Below are 12,537 nucleotides of genomic sequence, written 5' to 3'. Positions count from 1 at the left end.
CAAACTAAGGTAAAATATTTGGGACACTGTCTAACACAAGGACTGAGACACCTGACCGCTGATAGAATTCAAGCAATTAGAGACATGACTCTGCCACAAACCCAGCAACAGATCAGAACATTTTTAGGAATGTGTGGGTATTGCCGTAACTGGATCCCAGGGTTTTCCATCCTAGCGTTACCCTTGCAGGAAATGGTCTCCTCAAACAAACCTGATCGGATTTCGCATACAGACGAGTCTGAGACAGCATTTGAGAGACTTAAACAGTGCCTAACGCAGGCACCAGCATTGGGTATGCCAGACTATGGGAAACCCTTTGAACTATACGGAACAGAAAGTGCTGGTTGCGCGGCAGGCGTACTAACCCAAAAGCACGGTGATGCCAGCAGGCCAGTAGCATATTACAGCGCTCAGCTAGATACGGTAGCGCGATCCCTCCCCACATGCTTGCGAAGCGTTGCTGCGATAGCATTGCTAGTAACGAAAAGCGAAGACGTCGTGCTAGGTCACAACCTCACAATTCATACACCACATGCAGTGTCAGCCTTGTTAAATTCTGCCCAAACCAGACACGTCTCATCAGCGCGGTTTACAAGATGGGAATTGGCACTAATGGCCCCCGTAAACATCACCATAAGGAGATGCAGTGCATTAAATCCGGCAACATATCTCCCAGGTGTGCCTGGACAGGCACAAAGGGTGGAGGATGAGAGTGGTGGGGAAGGAGAATTTAATACAAAGGAAGACACTCATGATTGTATGGAATATTTGACCCAAAATTTTACCGCAAGGCCTGACATCAGTGACAACCCACTGGAAGATGCAGAACTTACGTTCTACACGGACGGTAGTTGTCATAGACAGTCAGACTCGGGAGACTTGTGTACTGGATACGCAGTCGTAGATGACCAAGGCACCATAGAAGCGGAACCGCTAGGCCCACCTCACTCAGCCCAGGTTGCTGAACTGGTCGCCCTAACCAGAGCATGTGAATTGGCTAAGGGCAAATTAGCCAATATCTACACCGATTCTAGATACGCATTCGGGGTAGTCCATGATTTCGGAGCCCTATGGCGCCTCAGAAATTTCATGACGGCAGCTGGTACACCGGTAGCGCATGCAGCTCATATAAAAAGGCTTCTAACAGCGATACAGGAACCCGACAGAGTGGCTGTTATCAAATGTAAAGCACACACATATAGCCAAGACCCAGTATCACTTGGTAACAGCCGAGCAGACGAAGCTGCTAAATTAGCAGCTGGTACCCCCAGACAGACAGACACCACACAACTGATGGTATTTAATACCATCAACACACAGAAGTTGTGTGAGATGCAAAATTTGTGTTCCACACAGGAAAAGGCAGTCTGGAAGGCAAAGGGATATGGCCAGGAGTCCTCAGGACTCTGGACGGATGGACAAGGTAAACCGGTGGCCCCCAGAGCATATCTTCCATGTTTAGCTGAGGCAGCTCACGGGCTGACTCATCTGGGCAGGGAAGGGATGTGGAAGTTGGTAAGAGCATATTGGTGTGCCCCAGGATTTTCATCTCATGCGAGTAAAAGAGCAATGTCATGCCTTACCTGTCTGAGAAAGAACATCGGAAAAACAATACCAACAGAACCATCCCATATCCCACCTGCCGGCGGCCCTTTCCAGGTAATACAGATTGACTTTATTCAATTACCCCCTTGTCGAAATTTGAAATATGTACTTGTTTGTATAGATGTTTTCTCAAATTGGGTCGAAGCATTTCCGGCGGCCACAAATACCGCTATGTTTACTGCTAAGAAAATTGTGCAGGAATTTGTATGTAGATATGGTATCCCTAGAATTATCGAAAGTGATAGGGGTACCCATTTTACAGGTGATGTCTTTCAAGGAATGTGTAAATTGATGGGAATTGATAGCAAGCTGCACACTCCATACCGTCCACAGGCGAGTGCGAAAGTGGAAAGAGTGAACAGCACTATTAAAAATAAACTGAGTAAAGTGATGGCAGAGACAGGATTGACATGGCCAGAAGCTTTACCCATTGTACTGTACAGCATCAGAACCACTCCCAGGTCCCCTCTTAATCTGTCTCCCTTTGAAATCTTGTTTGGTCGACAACCGCATGTTATGATTAACCCTCAGGATGATTTGAAGTGTAACAATGAAGTGACTGTAAAATACTTGATTAACATGAGTAAACAGTTAAGGAATCAAAATGATAATCTGAAGTTAGTGATTCCTGACTTACCAGATAGTAATTGTCATGACATTGAACCTGGGGATTATGTAATGATACGGAATTTTCTACGCTCAGGTTGCCTTATTGACAGATGGGAAGGACCATACCAGGTCTTATTGACTAGCACTACAGCATTGAAGGTTGCTGAGAGAGAGACTTGGGTTCATTCGTCCCACTGTAAGAAGGTCGTTGATCCAGAGAAGTTCTGTGATAAGGAACAGACGGTAGAGGTTGTATCACTAGAGTGTCTGTTCCAGGAGGACTAAGGCGGCACCTGAGCATCGAGAACCACAAGATCAAAAGCAGTTGTCGATCCCCTGTTCCCTTTTATTGTTTTTCTCCAACTTCCCATCCCCTCTCCCTCAAATTATTTTTTCCCCCCTTCTCATTCTTCTCCGTTTCCTCCTACAAGATGGACTTGCCCCAAGAGACTGTGATCCGGATTTTCCTGTTGACCATGATGTTGACCAGAGCAGTCTGTTCCGGCGAGAGTACCATGGAGTTCGAGAGAGGTTCTGGAATGGGTTCTGATGACAGAAATGGAGGCGTAGTTTTCCGAGAACAACATAATCAACAAGCAAAGGCGAGTATCAGAAAACGATCCGATAGCATTGACCATAGAAGGAATTGTGAAGGATTGTTAGCTGAAGAAAACTGTATCTGTCGGCTTTGTAACAATGTCATTGAGGATGGGTGCATAAAGAAATGCCAATCCAGTTTTAATATCCATATGGACCGGCATCCCTTGAGTGACTATCACTCTTTAGTGGGTAGTGTGTTAAATAAAACAGATTGTTGGGTATGCTCTCAAGTACCTCAAGGTCATAGCAAATCAGGGCTAGTACCATTTCCTTTAACGTTAGGGGAGGTACTTGAGTTAAGTGGTGGGAGACCGGTGGACAGGAGGTTTAATATCTCCAGCCCTCCTAGTTTGAAGCTCCACCAATACCATGTGGATAGGTCCCTATTATGTTTTAACATCTCCAATCCCCGAAAGCCGGGAAATTGGGAAGTGTCATGGAGTAATCAAACCATGACCTTTTCACACAGAGCAGATAGAATGCCTACAGATACAGAGCTTATACGCCACATAGCCAGTAGAGGAAAATCTTTCCGGTATAGGTATACCTTAGGAAATAGGATTACGAGAGTTGGAGAGGTATCACCAGGATACTGTGCACATATCGTACAACCTGATACGTGTACTAAGCAGATGGAAGAATTAGGGTTAGGAGATTTCACATGGAAGGTGTGTAATATGGTTATGTCCTACTCCGTCCCATATGTTCTCCCCGATGATGCATATTTCATATGCGGGAGAAAGGCGTATAAGTGGCTTGCCCCAAACTCTGAAGGATTGTGTTATATTGGAAAAGTACTGCCTGAAGTAATGACTGTATCACATGACAAAATGAAAGACATACACCGTGTTGCCCAAACTCTTTATACTCATACTCATTACGAGCACATCGTTAAACGGCACCTGATAGAAAGAACAGAGCACCCGGCCTCTGACATGATCAGTGAATCCACCGGGATTCAATTCTTAATCGCGTTAGATATCACTCACACCGCTAGAGGAGTGTTGAATTATAAATACATTTCTGCGCTCGCCAATTTGTTAGATAATATCACTGAAATGTATGATGACACGTTTAGGTATACTGGAAGGGAACTTCAGGCTTACAAAACAGAACTAGTCCAGCATAGAATGGTTCTTAATTACCTCACAGCAGTAACAGGCGGATATTGTGTCACACTGGCAACACAATACGGCGTGAAATGTTGCACATATATTACGAATAGCACCGAGGACCCGGTCGAGGTCATAGACCAAAAGATGGACGATATTCTCCAACTAAAGTGGGAATTTCGCAGAAGACACAATCTCACCCTTGCTGCTGTGAGTAATGAGCTGACTGGTTGGGTGTCATGGTTGAACCCGCGAAATTGGTTCTCCGGTTTAGGAGAATGGGCCCAAGGAGTTATAATGGATGTTGGGAAGTTTCTCCTATGTATCTTAGGTGTTATCATAACGATTGGTTTGATATTTAGATGCGGTCAGGCTTTAATGAGGTGCAATCATCGTACTAGGGTAATGAGTTTAAGGAGTGAGGAAACTGTAATTTCAATGGACTTGATTTATGACCCAAATGTAGAAACAATGATGTGATGAAAATGCGATTTCTACGGTCCGTTTCTTTCACCTGTTTTTCCGTTTCCTCCAAGGTAAAAAGACCCACTTGGACGAGGAATTTGATGAGCCGATACACAGACAACAGATGGATTAAAGAAGAAGTTTTGACAACCTAATACACAGATTTTTGATGAACTATGCCATGGATCCCCAGTTTCCCTAGAAATTTTAAAATTACGCTAGCCCAACACTTTTGTAAATCTATGGACATTGACAGCTTTGCTCGCACCTTATGAGCAAAAGCACAAAGAAGACTGCATTCAACAGACACCAAACAAGACCTCAATCGACGAATGTACATTTACCTGACATAGAATACCACCGCATTTACCGTAATTATGTCTTTTCTTCATTTCTACAACCCTCAGGTAATGACACACATAGTCGATAGGGAATACAGGCACAGATATCAGCAATCACATATCTTCCCCATTCATGTATCATCAACTACAATGTGCTCCCCCATTTTGTTACAACCAAAGCCGAAAAGAGCTCGGTAAAGTTTGACAGCCCATCCACAGACCCGTACCACGGGATAAGAAGGAATTCAAATGTATACTTCGCAATACCTCGAAGCTTGATTTAAAACACGTACGGCACGATGATACATGACCCCCAAGCACGGATTCATACACACATGCTTCTGCTATCTCACTAGGTCATACCCTTTTCCTACCTTCTCCTCTCCTCCCTTACCCAACCATGTAAATGTATTAACCCCTAACATATATTTTTCTCTTTTTGAAATGTTTTCAGGAAGTGGCAGTTATTGTTGACTGCCAAAGGGTGGACTGTCAAAGTCAGAAAAATATCTCTATGCACACTACCATATTTGCACCTCACACAGGTCCGTGCTGCGCATGCGTACGCTCTCCCGTACGTGCGCATACTCACAGTCGCGGGCACCCGCAGGCGCACGGTATGCGTATTTACGGTAGAGTTTATGTGATCGTAGCGTGTGACTCAATCATTACATATTTTCACTATATAATGTATTTTTTAGATCATGGTCCCTTTGATAGATTCTGAAAGTTTGGTTAATATAGAATGTTCATGAACAGAGAAATCCCTCTTTGTTTGATACGAAGGGTCAGACAGGAGTAATACAGTGGTGTTTAGTATCCATCGGAAGAATATTTAATTAGAAATATTCCGGTGTTGGTTTGAAGCAGATCAATCGCTCGTGCGAATAGTTATGGACATAAGAAGTTTATGAACATTTACTTTATTTGCACTTTATTACCCATGCGGCGGGAAACCCAGTTTCCCTCCCACCTGAGCTGTTGGAAATAGTCACAGCCCACCTGTATGAATCAACCTATGACCTTTTGTTATAATACGAGGAGGAATTCCTGTGTCCAATGAACAATGAGATTGTAGGGACCATTGAATTGCATTGTGTGTGGGGCATAAATAGAAAGGCCGATCACATCCAGCTCTCACTCTTCAACGGTTATCATTGCTGAAAATCGGGAGCTGGATGTCCAGAGGCGCATGCGATCGTTTCCTTTGTGCGTAAGTTTTTCTCCGTAATCATACTGTTTCTCTCTTGTTATTATGGGCCATATCTTTCTCTCTCTTCTCTTTCTCTCATTTTTCTCTTAAACTTAATTGTATTGTATTTACTGTGTAGTTACCTGGTTAGTTAGTCTATGTTATATTGTAGTGTATGATTTGTATTTGTATTAATTCTTTTGCAAGTATATCATTCAAAATATATATATATTAGGCGTTGGACCCTAAGCCCAGGTATCTGTGAATTTCTTATAGAGTTAAGTATTCTCAGAGCGTCGGTGACGCTCAAACTGCTTTTAAGTTAATAAGGTTACACTGTGTTGCATTTACACCATATCACTACACAAAGGGTTTACTGCATAATACACTGTTTATGGTTTAGATATAAAGGTTTTACATTGTGAGCGTCTGCGCCGCTGGTGATCTCCTCGTGGTCTCGAGCGGTCGCATCGCTATAGCGAATCATTACGGTAGTCGGCAGCCAATAGCGTGCCTGCCAGTGATCTCTTGGCCGTGAGCGAACGTAACGCTTGAGCGTCTCGACCACGGCTAAGCGATTGTTACGCAACGTGCGTACCCTTACGGTACTTCATACGTAGTTAGCGTACAGTGTTCTTAGACCTCATAAAGGGTATTATATAAGATAAATAATCTGCTTTAACAATATATATATTTTATTGCTGAAAAGCATATTTATATGAAACTCATGGTTGTTTCTCTCAACGGAAATCTGTAGTAAAAAGCGAAAGATTTATTCGATCTGAAGAGAAACCAGAGTATTCTTTATGTGAAAAGCAATTCACATGGGCATGTGAAACCCGAACCAAATTCCCACTAACACCCCTGCGCCTCTGGTGGCTTAGAGATGTAGGGCAGGAATGTTCCAGAATTACAAACTGGAAAACAACAGGAAGCATGTTAAAATGGCCCCTTTGCCATGCTGACTGTGATAATCACCGAACAAGTTACAATTGTTCAGTGTTAATATAGCCTATTATACAGTATAATCACAGTATGGGTACAACACATGCTCTATGAATAAATATATATATATATATATATATATATATATAGGCTCAATAGCCTATGATAATCACATACATTAATATAGGCTCAATAGCCTATTATACAGTGATAATCACAGATATTAATATATAGGCTCAATAGCCTATTATACATGATAATCATTAATATAGGTCTGATATCACAGGACAGGTTATAATACATGTCTGCATTATTTACTGTCACATCTAGCTGCATATATAACTGCTGTTTATATATGTATTTTACATACCCTTTCCGCAGTGAGCCGCCCGATTCCACCGCCCCCCTTCCCCCCTGTAACACTGTGTCTTCTCAGGAACAGCCGGGAAGACTTGCAGGGAGGGTTGCAGGGAGGCTGGCATCTGCGGTGCTGGGCGGCCGGACGGAGCAGCGGCCCGGTTGTCACCCTGTTAACGCTGTTAGTGCTGGTCGGCCGGACGGAGTGGCTGGGACGGGCGGACGTAGCGCTGCCGTCTGGAGCGAGTCTCAGACGTAGCGGCTGGGCGCTGTGGCGGGCGGTGCGTGGAAGCGGCATTCACTGTGACCCACCTAGCGGGGCGGCAGCCTGCGCTGACCGCCCCGTTCCCCAGCTTACCTTTCTCCTATTCAAGGCTGCGACGGGGCTTCTCTGTGTAAGCTCCGTCCAGCTTTCAAGTCATCTTGTTCCTTGCTGCGACGGGGCTTCTTCTGTAAGCTCCGTCCAGCTGTTGCAGGAGACAGTGGGCTGCCTGTGGCTGTGAGGGTGCTCTTTGTGAGGACCGACACGCCATGCGCTGCCTTGCAGCGGCACCATCCCGGACCCATGTTTTTCCAGAAACTGGGAAGGGATGTGCTAAGTGTAAAATTAAAAATTAAAAAAGTCAAAATGAAAAATTAATAAAATCTTCCATCCAAGTGTGGGAATCCCACAAGCCGATGTTAGTGCCTTGAGCACAGAAAAAACACTGGGTTCGTACACTGAGGTACTCTGGGATATGGAGGGGTGGAGAGTTCTAAATTTAAATATTCAGTGCCTTTGTTCTGCTACGCCGTCCATATCCCAAGAGTACTCCAGTGACCCCTAGTGGATGAAAAAGAAAGATGGGTACAGGGGGTATATACAGGGTGTAATAGATGGGTACAGGGGGTATATACAGGGTGTAATAGATGGGTACAGGGGGTATTATACAGGGTGTAATAGATGGGTACAGGAGGTATAGACAGGGTGTAATAGATGGGTACAGGGGTTATATACAGGGTGTAATAGATGGGTACAGGAGGTATAGACAGGGTGTAATAGATGGGTACAGGAGGTATAGACAGGGTGTAATAGATGGGTACAGGGGGTATTATACAGGGTGTAATAGATGGGTACAGGGGGTATTATACAGGGTGTTATAGATGGGTACAGGAGGTATAGACAGGGTGTAATAGATGGGTACAGGGGGTATTATACAGGGTGTAATAGATGGGTACAGAGGGTATATACAGTGTGTAATATATGGGTACAGGAGGTATAGACAGGGTGTAATAGATGGGTACAGGAGGTATTATACAGGGTGTATTAGATGGGTACAGGGGGTATTATACAGGATGTAATAGATGGGTACAGGGGGTATTATACAGGGTGTAATAGATGGGTACAGGAGGTATAGACAGGGTGTAATAGATGGGTACAGGAGGTATATACAGTGTGTAATAGATGGGTACAGGGGGTATTATACAGGGTGTAATAGATGGGTACAGGAGGTATAGACAGGGTGTAATAGATGGGTACAGGGGGTATATACAGGGTGTAATAGATGGGTACAGGGGGTATATACAGTGTGTAATAGATGGGTACAGGGGGTATTATACAGGGTGTAATAGATGGGTACAGGAGGTATAGACAGGGTGTAATAGATGGGTACAGGGGGTATATACAGGGTGTAATAGATGGGTACAGGGGGTATTATACAGGGTGTAATAGATGGGTACAGGAGGTATAGACAGGGTGTAATAGATGGGTACAGGGGGTATATACAGGGTGTAATAGATGGGTACAGGGGGTATATACAGTGTGTAATAGATGGGTACAGGGGGTATTATACAGGGTGTAATAGATGGGTACAGGAGGTATAGACAGGGTGTAATAGATGGGTACAGGGGGCATACAGGGTGTAATAGATGGGTACAGGGGGTATATACAGTGTGTAATAGATGGGTACAGGGGGTATTATACAGGGTGTAATAGATGGGTACAGGAGGTATATACAGTGTGTAATAGATGGGTACAGGGGGTATTATACAGGGTGTAATAGATGGGTACAGGGGGTATAGACAGGGTGTAATAGATGGGTACAGGGGGTATTATACAGGGTGTAATAGATGGGTACAGGGGGTATTATACAGGGTGTAATAGATGGGTACAGGAGGTATATACAGGGTGTAATAGATGGGTACAGGGGGTATTATACAGGGTGTAATAGATGGGTACAGGAGGTATATACAGGATGTAATAGATGGGTACAGGGAGTATTATACAGGGTGTAATAATAAGAATTTACTTACCGATAATTCTATTTCTCATAGTCCGTAGTGGATGCTGGGGACTCCGTCAGGACCATGGGGAATAGCGGCTCCGCAGGAGACAGGGCACAAAAGCAAGCTTTTAGGATCACATGGTGTGTACTGGCTCCTCCCCCCATGACCCTCCTCCAAGCCTCAGTTAGGTACTGTGCCCGGACGAGCGTACACAATAAGGAAGGATCTTGAATCCCGGGTAAGACTCATACCAGCCACACCAATCACACCGTACAACTTGTGATCTGAACCCAGTTAACAGTATGATAACAAAGAAGTAGCCTCTAAAAAAAGATGGCTCACAACAATAATAACCCGATTTTTGTAACAATAACTATGTACAAGTATTGCAGACAATCCGCACTTGGGATGGGCGCCCAGCATCCACTACGGACTATGAGAAATAGAATTATCGGTAAGTAAATTCTTATTTTCTGTAACGTCCTAGTGGATGCTGGGGACTCCGTCAGGACCATGGGGATTATACCAAAGCTCCCAAACGGGCGGGAGAGTGCGGATGACTCTGCAGCACCGAATGAGAGAACTCCAAGTCCTCTTTAGCCAGAGTATCAAATTTGTAAAATTTTACAAACGTGTTCTCCCCTGACCACGTAGCTGCTCGGCAAAGTTGTAATGCCGAGACCCCTCGGGCAGCCGCCCAAGATGAGCCCACCTTCCTTGTGGAGTGGGCTTTAACAGTTTTAGGCTGTGGCAGGCCTGCCACAGAATGTGCAAGTTGGATTGTGCTACAGATCCAACGAGCAATCGTCTGCTTAGACGCAGGAGCACCCATCTTGTTGGGTGCATACAAGATAAACAACGAGTCAGATTTTCTGACTCCAGCTGTCCTTGAAATATATATTTTCAATGCTCTGACAACGTCCAGTAACTTGGAGTCCTCCAAGTCGCTAGTAGCCGCAGGCACCACAATAGGCTGGTTCAAGTGAAAAGCCGAAACCACCTTAGGGAGAAAATGAGGACGTGTCCGCAGTTCTGCCCTGTCCGAATGGAAAATCAGATATGGGCTTTTGTACGATAAAGCCGCCAACTCTGAAACTCTCCTGGCTGAAGCCAGGGCCAGTAGCATGGTTACTTTCCATGTAAGATACTTCAAATCTACCGATTTGAGAGGCTCAAACCAATGAGATTTGAGAAAATCCAAAACTACGTTTAGATCCCACGGTGCCACTGGAGGCACAATTGGGGGCTGTATATGTAGTACACCCTTGACAAAAGTTTGTACTTCAGGAACTGACGCCAATTCCTTCTGGAAGAAGATTGATAAGGCCGAAATTTGAACTTTAATAGACCCCAATTTTAGGCCCATAGACAATCCTGCCTGCAGGAAATGTAGGAATCGACCCAATTGAAATTCTTCCGTTGGGGCCTTCTTGGCTTCACACCACGCAACATATTTTCTCCAAATGCGGTGATAATGTTGTGCGGTCACTTCCTTCCTAGCTTTAATCAAGGTAGGAATAACTTCCTCTGGAATGCCCTTTTCTTTTAGAATCCGGCGTTCAACCGCCATGCCGTCAAACGCAGTCGCGGTAAGTCTTGGAACATACAAGGTCCCTGCTGAAGCAGATCCCTTCTTAGAGGTAGAGGCCACGGATCTTCCGTGAGCATCTCTTGAAGTTCCGGGTACCAAGTTCTTCTTGGCCAATCCGGAGCCACTAGTATTGTTCTTACTCCCCTTTTCCGTATAATTCTCAGTACCTTTGGTATGAGAGGCAGAGGAGGGAACACATACACTGACTGGTACACCCACGGTGTTACCAGAGCGTCCACAGCTATTGCCTGAGGGTCTCTTGACCTGGCGCAATATCTGTCCAGTTTTTTGTTGAGGCGAGACGCCATCATGTCCACCTTTGGTTTTTCCCAATGGTTCACAATCATGTGGAAAACTTCCGGATGAAGTCCCCACTCTCCCGGGTGAAGGTCGTGTCTGCTGAGGAAGTCTGCTTCCCAGTTGTCCACTCCCGGGATGAACACTGCTGACAGTGCTATGACATGATTTTCCGCCCAGCGAAGAATCCTTGCAGCTTCTGTCATTGCTCTTCTGCTTCTCGTGCCGCCTTGTCTGTTTACGTGGGCGACTGCCGTGATGTTGTCCGACTGGATCAACACCGGCTGACCCTGAAGCAGCGGTTTCGCCAGGCTTAGAGCATTGTAGATCGCTCTTAGCTCCAGTATATTTATGTGAAGAGACGTCTCCAGGTTTGACCATACACCCTGGAAGTTTCTTCCCTGTGTGACTGCTCCCCAGCCTCGTAGGCTGGCATCCGTAGTCACCAGGACCCAGTCCTGTATGCCGAACCTGCGGCCCTCTAACAGATGGGCACTCTGCAACCACCACAGGAGAGACAACCTTGTTCTTGGTGACAGTGTTATCCGCTGATGCATGTGCAGATGCGATCCGGACCATTTGTCCAGCAGATCCCACTGAAATATTCGTACGTGGAATCTGCCGAATGGAATTGCTTCGTAAGAAGCCACCATCTTTCCCAGGACTCTTGTGCATTGATGTACTGACACATTTCCTGGTTTTAGGAGGTTCCTGACAAGTTCGGATAACTCCCTTGCTTTCTCCTCCGGGAGAAACACCTTTTTCTGAACAGTGTCCAGAATCATTCCCAGGAACAGCAGACGTGTTGTCGGTGTCAATTGAGATTTTGGAAGATTCAGAATCCACCCGTGTTGTTGAAGCACTACTTGGGTTAGTGCTACTCCGACTTCCAGCTGTTCTCTGGACCTTGCCCTTATCAGGAGATCGTCCAAGTAAGGGATAATTAATACGCCTTTTCTTCGTAGAAGAACCATCATTTCGGTCATTACCTTGGTAAAGACCCGAGGTGCCGTGGACAAACCAAACGGCAGCGTTTGAAACTGATAATGACAGTCTTGTATCACGAACCTGAGATACCCTTGGTGTGAGGGGTAAATTGGGACATGCAGATAAGCATCTTTTATGTCCAGGGACACCATGAAGTCCCCTTCTTCCAGA

The 12,537-nt window shown here is 45.1% G+C and overlaps 1 protein-coding gene and 1 non-coding gene across 4 annotated transcripts in view; both read right to left on the bottom strand.

The window, feature by feature from the left end:
• FBXL6 (F-box and leucine rich repeat protein 6) overlaps positions 1-12,537 on the bottom strand; it is a 236,357-nt gene that overhangs the window by 206,927 nt on the left and 16,893 nt on the right. The gene's annotated exons all lie outside the window — the stretch shown is intronic.
• On the bottom strand, positions 6,606-6,725 carry LOC134931290 (U5 spliceosomal RNA). Its single transcript, XR_010179075.1, has one exon. It is a non-coding gene; the product is annotated as a U5 spliceosomal RNA (small nuclear RNA).

Source organism: Pseudophryne corroboree, chromosome 5 (genome assembly GCF_028390025.1).
Source record: "Pseudophryne corroboree isolate aPseCor3 chromosome 5, aPseCor3.hap2, whole genome shotgun sequence".
Classification (NCBI taxonomy): Eukaryota; Metazoa; Chordata; class Amphibia; order Anura; family Myobatrachidae; genus Pseudophryne; species Pseudophryne corroboree.
This window is presented reverse-complemented; position numbering and strand designations above follow the sequence as displayed.